At 42.7% G+C, this 14692-nt stretch overlaps 1 pseudogene; it reads left to right on the top strand.

Annotated features, from left to right (window-relative positions):
* LOC139391012 (glycine receptor subunit beta-like) overlaps nt 1–14692 on the top strand; it is a 51414-nt pseudogene that overhangs the window by 34845 nt on the left and 1877 nt on the right.

A 14692-nucleotide genomic window follows, 5' to 3' on the forward strand; every position in this document is an offset into this window, starting at 1 on the left:
CGCCATTATTAGTGCAATGCCCCCTTAAAGTGTTGCTCTGTGCTACCCAGTGGGGCAGGGTGGGGGTCCACCACCGCCTGCTCTGCGATGCAGTGTCTGCTGCGCCACTAAGGCGCAGTACAACGTGACTGGCCGGGAGTAGGCTACAATACTACAGAGACACAGTAGTGCCTTAGGACCCAATTGTATAATCAGTTCTCTAACTCCCCCTTGCACTGGTCTGGAGCAATGAAGCAATGACGCAGGGTACCGTACTAAACCACACATTACCTCTCAGTCCCGCAGCATAATCACAAAACTTTTAGTGGAGCAACCACTGTACCTCCATAAAGCTGGTTGAGGGAATGCCAAGAGTGTGCAAAGCTGTCATCTAGGCAAAGGGTGGCTATTTGAAGAATCTCATTTATAAAATATATTTTGATTTGTTTTAGACTTTTTTGGTTACTACATGATTCCATATGTGTTATTTCATAGTTTTGATGTCTTCACTATTATTCTACAATGTAGAAAATAGTAAAAATACTGAAAAAACTTTGAATGAGTAGCTGTTCTTAAATCTTTGACCGGTAGTGTATATTACTCCTCACCTCTCCACCTGATGGCCGATGTGTGGTGAGCATTCTGGCACAAAATTGGTGGTGGATGAGGTGAGTTTCCCTCACCTTTGTAAAGCGCTTTGAGCACCTCAGTTGATAGAAAAGCTCTATATAAATCTAATATTTAATTATTATTATTTCTATGGTCACATATTTCTGTATTATGCGTGGGAATACTTGGGAACAGAGTTTCCTAAACTAAAATCACTTGGAGCTGAAATCCTGGTGTTTTTATAGTATTTTATGTACAACAATGAAAATGGCCAAATAAAACCACACGCGGGCCAAATTCAGCCTGCGGGCCACCAGTTGGGTAACCCTGTTATAGACTATGCTGCAGCAAATGTAGGCTTACCTGTCACAAGAAAAAATGTTGCCATGGTGATAGATCTACATGCATTGTGAACTGCGCTCCAATCTGAGATGGGCTGTCTGTCCCCCCCTGATGATTCGTCATGCAGATGCCGTAGATAAGCCAGATTTAGACATTGCATATAATTTAACAGTTCCATTTCACGCCCATGCTCTTCATTTAAATAATTGATTATCATGCCCCGTTATCTCGCTGTTATTTATCCCAGGGAAAGGGAGTGGTTTTGGGTGGTAAGTCCCGGTAACCGGGTTCCCGCCATTCAACCCGATTTAGAGACCAATTTGTTTAATTTATAACCAGTTTGTCACTGTTTTAGTATGCATTGTTGTTACTGTCTGTACTGTCTAATGTCTTGTGATGTCTTTCCTGTTGTCTCTTTCCTGTCTTGTTTTATTTATTTAGAGCTGCACTTGCCCTTCACCACTTCTCAGGCCGTAATCGTAAATAAGAATTTTTTCTTAACCGACTAGCCTGGTTTAAAAAAACAACACTAGTAAAATCTATAGGACATGTAAATCTGCCTATATTTCATGTTTGTAAGTAATTGAAAATGACTACTGGAAAAAGCATCTTCTAAGCAGAGTTTGATTACTATTATTTGAAAAATGTACTTCAAACAACATTGAGATATAGTGTAATCATGCCTGGATGGAGATTTATATATAGTATTAACTGTTGTTTATGACGACGATGTGTGTGGGTGTGTTTGCACGTGCGTGCGTGCGTTTGCCTGTGTACGCGTGCCTATGGATGCTTCTCTGTGTGTGAATTCGTCTGTCTGTGTCTACAGTTGGCTATACAACAGATGACCTGCAGTTTATGTGGCAGTCAGGGGACCCTGTCCAGATGGAGGAGATCGCCCTGCCCCAGTTTGATATCAAACAGGAGGATATAGAGTATGGCAACTGCACCAAATTCGACGCAGGGACAGGTATGCTCCTCATATGCATGCATATGTGAAACTGTGCTAACTACAGGTATAAGTCATGATTACATGTCATATGCATGTATGTATAAATGCCGTTATTTTTTAAGGAATATGCGAATGAAACCATATTGGTCTAATTGATTTTACTTATGCCAGACTCCCCCTTGCATTTGGTTGCACAGTGAGAAATCCTTTGAACCAATGAACTTCAAGTCTCCTGATTAAGCTTTGCCATAAATTGGAGTGTCAGAGACCTACATGTGGTTGGCTTAAGAATGTAAAGGCTCTGGATTTTCCCTTTTCATCTATTCATTCATTATTCTCTGTGAGTTCAAATGTTTTACGTGGCTCAATACTCACGATAATAATAATAATTTGTTCAACTTTTATAGCGCTATTAATTAAATACATCTCAAACTGCTTTAAAGAAATACAAAAGACAAGCAATATAGAAAAACAACGATATCATTCATGAGACAGAAGGTAATTTTGAGGGTCGGGAAAGTGCATGCTTGAGTGGTCAACGGCGGGAGGTGTTCAAAGGGGGAGAGCAACCAAAGATGGTCTCTGTAGCAAGGGGCTAGCATGGTGTAATTAAGGTGTCTCTCCGCCCTGTGTGGCTTCTCCATAGTAGGACTCAGATTAAGTTTGAGCTTAGCCACTGCAATTCATGGAATCCGTAGCTTGTGAAGAGGGCACGAAAAACCTATTCCCCCTAAGGAGACTGAAAAGACTTGGCATGGGTCCTCAGATCCTCAGAAGGTTTTATCACTGCCTGGTGTGGCAACTGTTCGGCCTCTGACCGCAATGCACTACAGAGGGTAGTGCGAACGGCCCAGTACATCACAGGGCCAAGCTACCTGCCATCCAGGACCTCTATACCAGGAGGTGGCAGAGGAACGCCCTAAAAATTTACTCCAGCCACCCTAGTCATAGACTGTTCTCTCTGCTACCGCACGGCAAGTCTAGGTCCAAGGGGCTTCTAAACAGCTTCTACCCCCAAGCCATAAGACTGCTGAACATCAAATCAAATAGCTACCCAGACTATTTGCATCGCCACCCACTTCTCGCCCTCTTTTACACTACTGCTACTCTCTGTTGTTATCATCTATGCATTGTCACTTTAATAACTCTACCTACATGTACATGTCACCTCCACTAACCGGTGGCTCCGCACCTTGACTCTGAACCCACCTGTATATAGTCTCGTTATTGTTATTTTACTGCTGCTCTTTAATTACTTGTTACTTTTATTTCTTATTCTTATCCATATTTTTTAAAACTGCATTGTTGGTTAAGGGCTTGTAAGTAAGAATTTCACTGCAAGGTCTACCTACACCTGTTATATTCCGTGCATGTGACTAAAATTTGATTTGATTTACTCCTTCACTTTTACCAAACTAAAGCACCTACTTAGTTGAAGCCACGGCAGTCACGTGGCGCCAAAACACAAACCACATTTCAATAATAATTCAAGAGTAGCCTTTTAACGTAGTATTCCATACGATCCTCATTACTGCATCACTGTATGTAGCTAACTAGCTTTGGCCAAAGCTTTACTGGTGTTTTTTTACACTTGTCCTGCACTTGCACGTGGAAGAAATAAATAGTTGCCCTCATGCTCAATGCCTGGAGATATTAAAACCTTGATAGGTCACACTTCGCTAAAGCACTTTAAAAACCCAGGCCTTTTTTTCACTTGTCAGTGTGAGAACCAAAATGCTAACACTAAAAACAAAGCAGCGATTGTCACTGGAGACAAGCATAGCGCCAATAGCGAAAGGCCTACACAGTTAGCACTCAGTTTGAATACAACCCCAGCACACTGACACAGGGGAGCAACGCAGCTGGCAGTGAGGCTGACCTTTTTAATGGGATTGTTGTGACGAACCAGTGAGACACAAAGATCACCGTTGTCTGTGACCGGTGGGAGCCTGTTCTATGGCAGCCCCCCCTTAACATGGCATGAAGATCACACAGTGAGACTGGAGGTGGGTGAACAACCTCAGTCTGTCCTCCCGAAACCCCTACAGGGTCTCAAAGCCTGGTTAAAGTATGATTCCTTCTCTTTCAAATACTTTGTTTGATTGAGCCTGTTTGAGTGCCAGAAGGGCAGGGGTTTGCACTTCTGTGACTATTCCATTGGTTCCATTTCTCCAGGCAAGCTGTTTGGACCCCAGGAAGAATAGCTTCTGCCTTGGCAAAAGCTAATGGAGATCCTAATAAAATACTAAACACAAGCTCTATTGAAGGGAAAGGTAGAGCGAGTAGCCAGGAAACATGGTGTGAAAACGAATAGTTATGAATATAGCCAGCCTAGTCTCACAGACTAGATATATCGTAGTAAATGTACATATGCCTCACTTAAATTAGTATGATGTGTTACGTTTGGTATGATTACATAAGACAAAAGTTTACTTAAGCAAAGGGTGGATGGGTGGGCGTATAACGCAAACGTCAAGGAACCCAAAAGTTGCGAGTTCGAATCTCCTCACGGATAACTTTAACATTTTAGCTAATCAGCAACTTTTCAACTACTTAATACTTTTTAGTTACTAAGCAACTAGTTAGCATGTTAGCTAACCCTTCCCCTAACCTTAACCCTAACATGAACCCCTAAACCAGCTAGCGTTAGCCAGATAGCTAATGTTAGCGACCTAGCTGACCTAGCTAGAATTCGGAACACACTCATACATTTAGCAACATATCATACAAAATGGGTGATGGACAGCCACAAATTAATGCATAACATACAAACCTAACATATCATACTAAATTAAGTATTCGATTTACATACAGAATAATACTAAATGCCTTGAGACCAGGTTGATATATATAAACTGTGGGGCCTTATAGACAGGTGTGTGCCTTTCCAAATCATGTCCAATCAATGTAATTTACCACAGGTGGAATCCCATCAAGTTGTAGAAATATCTCAAGGATGATCACAGGATTTACCTTAGCCCAATTTCGAGTCTCATAGCAAAGGGTCTGAATAGTAATGTAAAATATTGTGGGAGGTCTTTTGTTAGACTTCAGTACGGCTTTGACATTACCGATCATAGTCTGTTGATGGAAAAACTTGTGTTATGGCTTTACACCCCCTGCTATATTGTGGTTAAAGAGTTACCTGTCTAACAGAACACAGAGGGTGTTCTTTAATGGAAGCCTCTCCAACATAAACCAGGTAGAATCAGGAATTCCCCAGGGCAGCTGTCTAGGCCCATTACTTTTTTCAATCTTTACTAATGACATGCCAGTGTCTCTATGTATGTGTATGACTCAACACTATACACTTCAGCTATTACAGCGACTGAAATGACTGCAATGCTTAACAACGAGCTGCAGTTAGTTTCTGAATGGGTGGCAAGGAATACATTTGTCCTAAATACTTCAGAAACTAAAATCATTGTATTTGAGACAAATCATTCACTAAACCCTAAACCTCAACAAAATCTTGTGATAAATAATTAGGAAATTGATCAAGTTGAGGTGACTGTCATGGTCAAAACATGTTAATACAACAGTAGCTAAGATGGGGATAAGTCAGTTCATAATAAAGCATTGTTTTGCCTTTTTAACAACGCTGTCAATAAGGCAGGTCCCACAGGCTCTAGTTTTGTTGCACCTGGACTACTGTTTAGTCATGTGGTACGGTACCACAAAGAGAAACCTCAGAAAATTACAATTGGCTCAACACAAGGCAGCATAGCTGGCCCTTAAATGAACACGCATGTTAAGGTGGAGGAGAGATTGACTTCATCACTACTTGTTTTTGTAAGAAATGTTGACATACTGAATGCACTGAGGTGTCTGTTTTTAAACTATTGGCACCTAGCTCGGACACCCATGCATACCCCACAAGACATGCCACCAAAGGTGTCTTCACAATCCCCAAGTTAAGAACAGACTATGGGAGGCGCACAGTACCACATAGAGCCATAGCTATGTGGAACTCTATTCCAAATCAGGTAACTGATGCAAGCAGCAGAATCAGATTTAAAAACATAAAAATATGCCTTATGGAAAAGCGGAAACTGTGAAGAGACATACACACAGGCACAGACACACATACACATAAGACACTCTACACACACGTATATATGGATGTTTTATTGTAAATATGTGATAGTGGAGTAGTGGCCTGACGGAAACACTACATTTATTGGGTAAATTGTTATATACAATTTTAAATATTACATTTCATAACTGCCTTAATGTTGAAGGACCCCAGGAAGAGCAGCAGCTAATGGGAGATCCTTAATACAAAATACCAATCTTCATGCCCTTGAACTATGCTCAAGTAGCCGCCACACCTCTGGTGGAGTGAGCATGCACACCGCTAGGCAACCCTTGTCATTTGCTGTCATATGCCCTGGGTTGATGACCCTCAGAATCCAATGAGAAAGACGCTGCTTAGAAAGCCGCCTACCCCGACCTGGATTAGCAAAACAGACAAAAATCTGGCCAAGAACGCGGATATCCTTGGTTCTATCCATATCCGTGCATAAAGTGCATGCCGGACACAAGCGTTGCAACCTCCGTTGTTCACTAGAAGTAAACGGAGGAGGTGAGAATGGGAACAGCTCGAAAGCAAGGGACCTGTAAAGACATAAACATTACCTTGGGAACAAAAACTGCATTATGCCGTAACCAGGTGCGAACTCCAAACAGGAAAGGTGTACGTGTGGACCACCCCCAACATGCTTGGCCGACACCAAGGCCATGAGAAAGGCAGTCTTGTATGAAAGGACTTTCAGGTCCACAGACTCCAATGGTTCAAATAAAGGCTCACACAAAGCGTCCAGGACCAAAGCCAGGTTCCAGATCAGTGCTATAGGCTTAGACACTGGCTTGGGCCGACGCACGCCTTTCAGGAACCACACCACCAGTGTATGAGGCCCCGGGGTAGCACCCTCAATCCATACATGACAAGCTGAGATGGATGCCAAATATACCTTAAATGTGGAAAAAGAAAGGCCCTGTTCAAAGAGCTCTTGCAACAACAACAAAATGTCCACCAAAGGAGAAATTCCTTTTCCCTGACACCAACCCTCAAACGTGCCACTTATATGTATACAACACCCTATATACTGACTGTACCATCGTAATAATGTTCAAAGGAAAACCCGTAGCCGTCAAATTCAACCTTTCAGGGGCCAAAACCCACATCTGCAGTGGTGGGTGCCAAACTCTCCCGTGCCCCCGACACAATAGATCCCAATAACACAGAACCCTCCACAGGTCCCCGCCCAACAGGTGGATGATCTCCGGTAACCAGGGTTGTCTGGGCCAACAGGAAGTCACCAGAATCAACAACAGACCCTCTTAACGAACCTTCCGTTCTAATATCCGGCCCACACCGTGTTCGGGGACTTCGGCAACCAGTAACTTGCCCCCTACCTCGGCCTCCAGCTAGGGTCACAAGGTCTGCTTCTTCCCCCTGCGCCATTGAAGAGTCTACTTTCACCCTGCTCTCCTTTGACCCAGCATGGCATCTGTGCCAAGATGTCCACCGCTGCCCAGAAGCACCAAAACAGTCAAAAACTGATATTGAAGCCCCCCCATCACCCATCATTAAGTTTCTCCTCGAAACGGCCTATAAGGACTCCATAGCCGAGCCAAACAACCTTATTGGCGTAACTGGCTCATCCAAATACATCCGCCTGTCCCTCCTCTGGAATCCGGGACAACGTCAATCAGGGGTGGCACTGAGCCACTGCCGTCGCCCCCATACTTTTCCACAGCCAGGATAATACAGCGGGAAAGATGCAGCACTAAATCAGCCATAGCACGGATTGTGTCGGGTAGCTCTGAATCCGGCTTTTCCACCTCCACGGTCCTATTCAGCTACTGCAGCAAACCAACATGGTAAATCTGCAGCATTGTAACCACATTCAACGACCTGGCCGCCAACACTCATCCTGATACACTTTGTCCAGCTGATCTGCCGAGAACCGGCACTGTTTATTTGGAAGCACCATGCTAGGATTAGCCCCCTTCTTAACCTCTGGAGTTAAGTAAATTGCTTTCCATCCATCGGCTGTATGTAAACCAGTCCAGCCACCTCCATACCCTCTACATTCATGAAGTTTAAATAACCTGGTAGCACCAACATGGCTGAATGAAGGGAATCCCAGGTTTACTTTAGCTCATCAGGCTAAATCTTTAAACAGCGGTAAGCTACGCTTCACCACTGCAGGTCACGAGGTAAATACCTTCCCCCAAACCTGGAGGAACTTCACTGTGGGGGAGAAGATGGCCAATCCGCCCCCAGGTGATCTGCTGCCCTATGACACAGCTCCATCAAAGGCGCATTAACCACCAATGGTTCACTCTCCCCCGCCGAATCCAAAGCCAGGGCTTTAGGCTGCCCCGGACTGATGTCATCCAATTCAGACTCTGAAAACTCTCTAGAGCTAACCAGGGATAGTATATTATCACCAGAATCCAGACTCTGAACAGCGCCAGAGAAGCTGGAATGAGCCTCACCTCGGCTGGGATGACACCCCTATCAACCTCGACAACCACTGCTGATCCCTCCTGGCCTCACTCCCAACCCAGGCAAACAGGACCGCACTCGCGAGTATCTTAAATTGTCATTCTGAAACCACATGCCCTAAGGAGGTCAGCCTTTTTGAACTTAGTCTTACGCTGGCCATCTTACTAAAGTAAGGAAGCATTGGCTACACAAGCAGAGCAGTAATTAATGGTCTTTTAGCAAACACAAATCCTACCCAAGTAAGGAAGCTTTAGCTACACAAGCAGAGCAGAAAGTTGTTGCTTTTTTTTAAAGCAAAAACCAATACACAACACTCACATCTAGGGCAGGTAGCATGTAGCATGAGAGCTACTTTTTAAAAATTAAACATGTTGCAAGCTACAATTTTTTTTCGAGCCATTTAAATTGGCACACTCTTCTCTTCTATTCTCCCCTGCAACTCTTCCCCAGGTTCTTAGTGTACAAGAGACAGTAGTGCACTGTTTTCTGCCAATATATCTGGTAAAGTAATGTTTAATTAATGACTCTTAAGGGGGGGCCTATAAAATCTGTGGATTTTCTTCTCCCCAATTGTTATATTTTCCTAAATAGTTTTCTCAGTTTTATTTTTCCTGATTTTATGTTGTTTTTCACTCTCAAAATTACAATTGTTCATAGAGAGAAAACACAATTGGAAGTACTGAGTCCATGTCAATGCTGAACTATTTTTTTTAGGTCTGGAAGAAAACAAAAATGTATTTTTGAGTGTAATTCCCCTTTTAATTGTGCATCTAGCAAGTGAGGAAGGTGCCATCTAATGGGCTAGTCTAATGATGAGTCTGAACTGCTACTGCTCATTTCATGGCATACTTTGCCAATAACAAATAATAGATACAAATGATGTACTTACTCATGATATATTTCTGCCAAGTAAACCTACTTTGCAGTTCACATTTAATTGCGAAGGTTTGGGGGAAAGTATTTCTGTCAATCCACAAGACCCTTATCACATCAACACACGGAGTGAAAGACAAACGCGCGCACCACACAGACCGACAGGGGCAATATTGCTGGAAATGTATTTGCAGATAGTGTTAGGTTTGGCTTTTTAATCCAATAGTGGCTAACTAGGGCTGGGATAATATCAATGTTGCATTGTTTAGATAGGAGCTGGGAGATTGCAGTGTCTGATACTTGTGAGATTTGTTAACAAAAGTTTGCGGTGGGACACGTGAAATTTGGATGTACTTTCAGAATTGTTTGGCGAGCTACTCATCGGTGGGGTGCAAGCTACTTGGTTGTTCACAATCGACATGTTGGAGACCCCTGATCTAGTGGGAGGAGTATGCACTGTTCCCACTAACAGACAACTAAGTCGGAGCCGAATCTCGTGGTCTTCGTGTGCTTGAAAAGTTTGGAAATTGCTTGAAAGGAGCTGAAGAGCGAAGAAATTAAGAAATTAGTGCGAGCCCTGATTTATTATAGTCATGAAGGGGGCGGGCTCGGCATCCATTGGTTGTGATTTCAGTTTTCTTAAGGTGAATACGATTGGTCGTTGACTCCCCTAGTGTGTTATACCGAGTGCCCGACTGAACATGAGAGAGACGTGTTTCAATGACGTTACTCCAAAGCAGATAACAAGGGAAAGAAACAGCAGTCTGTCTAGGAAGTGAGATACCATGGTTATTCACAAATGCAATTAAACAGCAAAGCTTTAGCAGATAGGGGGAAAGAGAGCGGAATCTGACAAAATGGAACACGCCAGGGGCTGCCCCTCCTGTTCTGCTTCTGAAAAAAGATCCAAGAGGAAATAGCCTCCGGTATTAGACGAGTGTGAGAACATACACATTTAGCCTGGTATGTAGGGTATCTTGATGATGATGCATTCTCTCCCTCTGCATGTCCTTAGTTAAACTCTTGGAAAAGACGTGTAGTTCATTATTATGATTTTATTCATAGACCGGCAGGTGGGCTTCTACATGATGGGAGTCTATGCCCCCACACTCCTCATCATGGTCCTCTCTTGGCTCTCATTCTGGATCAACCCTGATGCCAGCGCTGCCAGGGTCCCTCTGGGTAAGACCTCTGATCCCTATCCTAACCACTGACCGTAAAACCCCTATCCTAGCCTTACCCTGAAAGCAGTGATTCCTTGGTCCCTTTGGGTAACAGACAAGCCTGCTTTAGTCTCCCATGTCACTGTGGTGTTGTCTGTGGTGTTAGCTTCCAAATCCAAACTGAATCACACCAAATGTCACTATTGTTTCGCTTCACTAATTGAAGCAATAGTGAAACGTAGTGTGATTCAGTTTGGATTTCGAGGCTAGTCTTGACATATCGAGGCATCAAACGCAGCCTAGTATTAGCCATCACTGCATGATGACATGATTGCTTTCCATTTTTTCATATAATCTAGTCTCCCATGTTACTTTTTCACTGTCTGTCCGAGGGAGTGCAATATGATTGGGACCACCCATTGTCCTTCCACTGTTGCCCCTACATGATACATAATTGATAATGATACCTTTTTATTTTGTATAGGTAACTCGCCTGGTCCATTGTCAACAAGCCTGCATGAGTCGGAAATGTCAACTTCTCACCCATTTGACGTCAAGTCACACAGTCCGATGGGTCTGGAAAGAGCTGTGTGGATAAGAGGACCATTCACCTCCAGCTGTTTGTCACTTTCATCCCATCCCGCCATTTCCTCTGGAGGGCCACCTCATGACACCTCAGTAAATGGGATCAGCAAAGGTCAGTCATCTCCCGCGTGTGACCATTTGACATATGTCATTCATTCATCTCTGTGAGTGTGTGTGTGTATGTTAGCGTACATGTTATTAAATGTATGGAATACTTCCATACATGCTTCCTACTATGTGTGTTGGTTTCAGACTCATTTTTCCCCCCACAATAAAGCGCCCCATCGGGGGCCAAGCGTCGGCAAACAAAGCATTGTTTCAACAGAGCCAACTTCTTCCTTGTCTAATGTAAAAATAGGCCATCCTACATGCTGTGATGAAAATGATTTCGGCGCAACGGTGAACTCGAATGGGGTTAGATAATCATCCGAAATAAGGACCCCGTTTTTATATAAAGATTTTTATGCATACAATAACCTAGATTAATTGTTCATTTGGAGAAAAAAAAAATAGCCCTCCGTTATCAGTGGCTATTTGAACCATCTTCATCACTAGAATGAGAAAGGTAAAGGAGGTTTATAATTGGGCTCTTTGTACTGTAAATCCTGGGATATGGGCTTGTGAGTGTTTCATTACCACTGCCTAGTTTAGGTGATTCATATATCCATTATTATGTACTGTACACCAGGGGTATTCAATTCCAACTCTCAAGGGCTGCTGTGTCTTCTCCCTGCTATTTACCACTCACCTGGTTTAGATCAAAGTCTAGACCTCTGATTTAAAGGCAAGGATGAAAACGAATAAAATACTGCGATCCTCATGGTCTGAAGTTGAATCTCCTTGTCTGCTGTGCATTTTATGTCGCGCATTACAGTCCATGGAGTCCAAATGCTAATTTGAGATCCTAAGACAAATATAGAAGTATCCCCAACACTAAGCTATGCTCTCCTTCCTTGAATGTTTAATTGACAAGGCCACATCTTCACTCCCATCCTGTTAACCTCCCAGGGATCCTCTCGGTGCTCTCCCTGTCTTCTGAGTGCACGTCCCTGGCCTCAGAGCTGCCCAAGGTGTCCTATGTGAAGGCCATCGACATCTGGCTCATCGCATGTCTGCTGTTTGGCTTCGCCTCACTGGTGGAGTACGCCGTGGTGCAGGTGATGCTCAACAGCCCCATGCGCATTGAGGCAGAGAAGGCCAAGATGGCGTCCAAGGCAAAGGGGAAGGAGAACGCGGCGGGCAGGAACAACACGGTCAACGGCACCAGCGGGACGCCCTGTCATGTCAGCACGCTGCAGGTGGGTGAGGGGTGGTTGTGTGTGGCGGGTGAGGGAAAGGTGGGGAAGAGGATGGGCTTGTTTCTGGAGAGTGGGGGGAGGTTTGTGTGATTTTAGAAATAAGTTGCCCCCAGACACTGATCTAAGATCAAGATGAAGTTGTCCCTAACCACTTCCCTCACAGTTGAATGAGGAATGGTTATTTAACCTTGCATATATCCTTAGGCATGATGAGAGGGAAGTTAGAGATACCAATAGATGGCATTTATGAGTGACTGAATTGTCCTAACATCTCCTGCACTCTGGCCTTGCATGGATAAAGATTGACACAGATACAGATTTAGCTTGTGAAATGTTATTTTCCATCATACACTTCATAGAAATCAATTTACATCGTCATGTATGTTAGTCAAGACTTGTGCGATTTGCGAGAAGATGACTCTAGTGGAATGTGGGTAGCCTAGTGGTTAGAGCGTTGGACTAGTAACCGGAAGGTTGCAAGTTCAAAACCCCGAGCTGACAAGGTACAAATCTGTCGTTCTGCCCCTGAACAGGCAGATAACCTACTGTTCCTAGGCTGTTCCTAGGCCGTCATTGAAAATAATAATTTGTTCTTAACAGACTTGCCTAGTTAAATAAACGTAAATCTAATTAACGCCAATTAATGAGCTTAATGGTTGAGTGAAAAAGTAGCAACTGTATGATTAGTATCTCATTTCCCCTGTAGCCGATGAGAAAGATTGAAGTGTGTTTTCAGAAGTTACTTCCCACTGATTCTGTTGTAACATAACAGCATGTCGATTCACCAAAGAAAAACATAGAAAATCCAGATTACAGCTCCAAAACATCAACATTAGGGACATTCTGCCATGCATGAGGTAATTGTGTATCTGGTGCATATTGTCATCTCTTCCTGAAAGAAACTGACAGTTAGCATTAAAGTAATACGGTGATTTGACAACAACACCACTACACTGTCAAATTGTTGCACTCTTTGTATATGTTGAGATTTATACATTAGAGGTCGACCGATTATTATTTTTTCAACGCTGATATCGACTATTGGAGGACCAAAAAAAGCCGATACCGATTAATCGACCAATTTTTACATATAAATTTGTAATAAAGACAATTACAACAATACTGAATGAACACTTTTATTTGAACTTAACATAAATCAATTTAGTCTCAAATAAATAATGAAACATGTTCAATTCGGTTTAAATAAAGCAAAAACGCCGTGTTGGAGAAGAGAGTAAAAGTGCAATATGTAAAATATGTATGTCTAAAAGCTAACATTAAGTTCCTTGCTCAGAACATGAGAACATATGAAAGCTGGTGGTTCCTTTTAACATGAGTCTTCAATATTCCCAGTTAGAAGTTTTAGGTTGTAGTTATTATAGGAGTTATAGGACTATTTCTCTCTATACCATTAGTATTTCATATACCTTTGACTATTGGATGTTCTTATAGGCACTACAGTATTGCCAGCCTAATCTCGGGAGTTGATAGGCTTGAAGTCATAAACAGCGCTGTGCTTCAAGAATTGCGAAGAGCTGCTGGCAAACGCAGGAAAGTGCTGTTTGAATGAATGCTTACGAACCTGCTGCTGTCTACCACCGCTCAGTAAGACTGCTCTATCAAATATCAAATCATAGACTTAATAATATAACAAACACACATAAATACGAGCCTTAGTTTCCAGATTTGATCATATTAATAACCTATCATTTTGAAAACAAAACGTTTATTCTATCAGTGAAATACGGAACCGTTCTGTATTTTATTGAGCGGGTAGCATCCATAAGTCTAAATATTGCTGCTACATTGCATAACCTTCAATGTTCTGTCATAATTATGTACAATTCTGGCAAATTAATTACGGTCTTTGTTAGGAAGAAATGGTCTTCACACAGTTCGCAACGAGCCAGGCGGCCCAAACTGCTGCATATACATTGACTCTGCTTGCACAGAACACAAGAGAAGTGACACAATTTCCCTAGTTAATATTGCCTGCTAACATGAATTTCTTTTAACTAAATATGCAGGTAAAAAAAATATATACTTGCGTATTGATTTTAAGAAAGGCATTGATGTTCATGGTTAGGTACATTGGTGCAATGACTGTGCTTTTTTCACGAATGCGCAAGTTAAATCATCACCTGTTTGGCGAAGTAGGCTGTGATTCGATTATAAATTAACAAGCACCACATTGATTATTTGCAACGCAGGACAAACTAGTACATTAAACTAGTAATATCACCAACCATGTGTAGTTAACTAGTGATTATGTTAAGATTGATTGATTGTTTTCTATAAGATAAGTTTAATGCCCGCTAGCAACTTACATTGGCTCCTTGCTGCACTCGCGTAACAGGTGGTCAGCCTGCCACGC

This window comes from Oncorhynchus clarkii, chromosome 31 (genome assembly GCF_045791955.1).
Source record: "Oncorhynchus clarkii lewisi isolate Uvic-CL-2024 chromosome 31, UVic_Ocla_1.0, whole genome shotgun sequence".
Taxonomy (NCBI): Eukaryota; Metazoa; Chordata; class Actinopteri; order Salmoniformes; family Salmonidae; genus Oncorhynchus; species Oncorhynchus clarkii.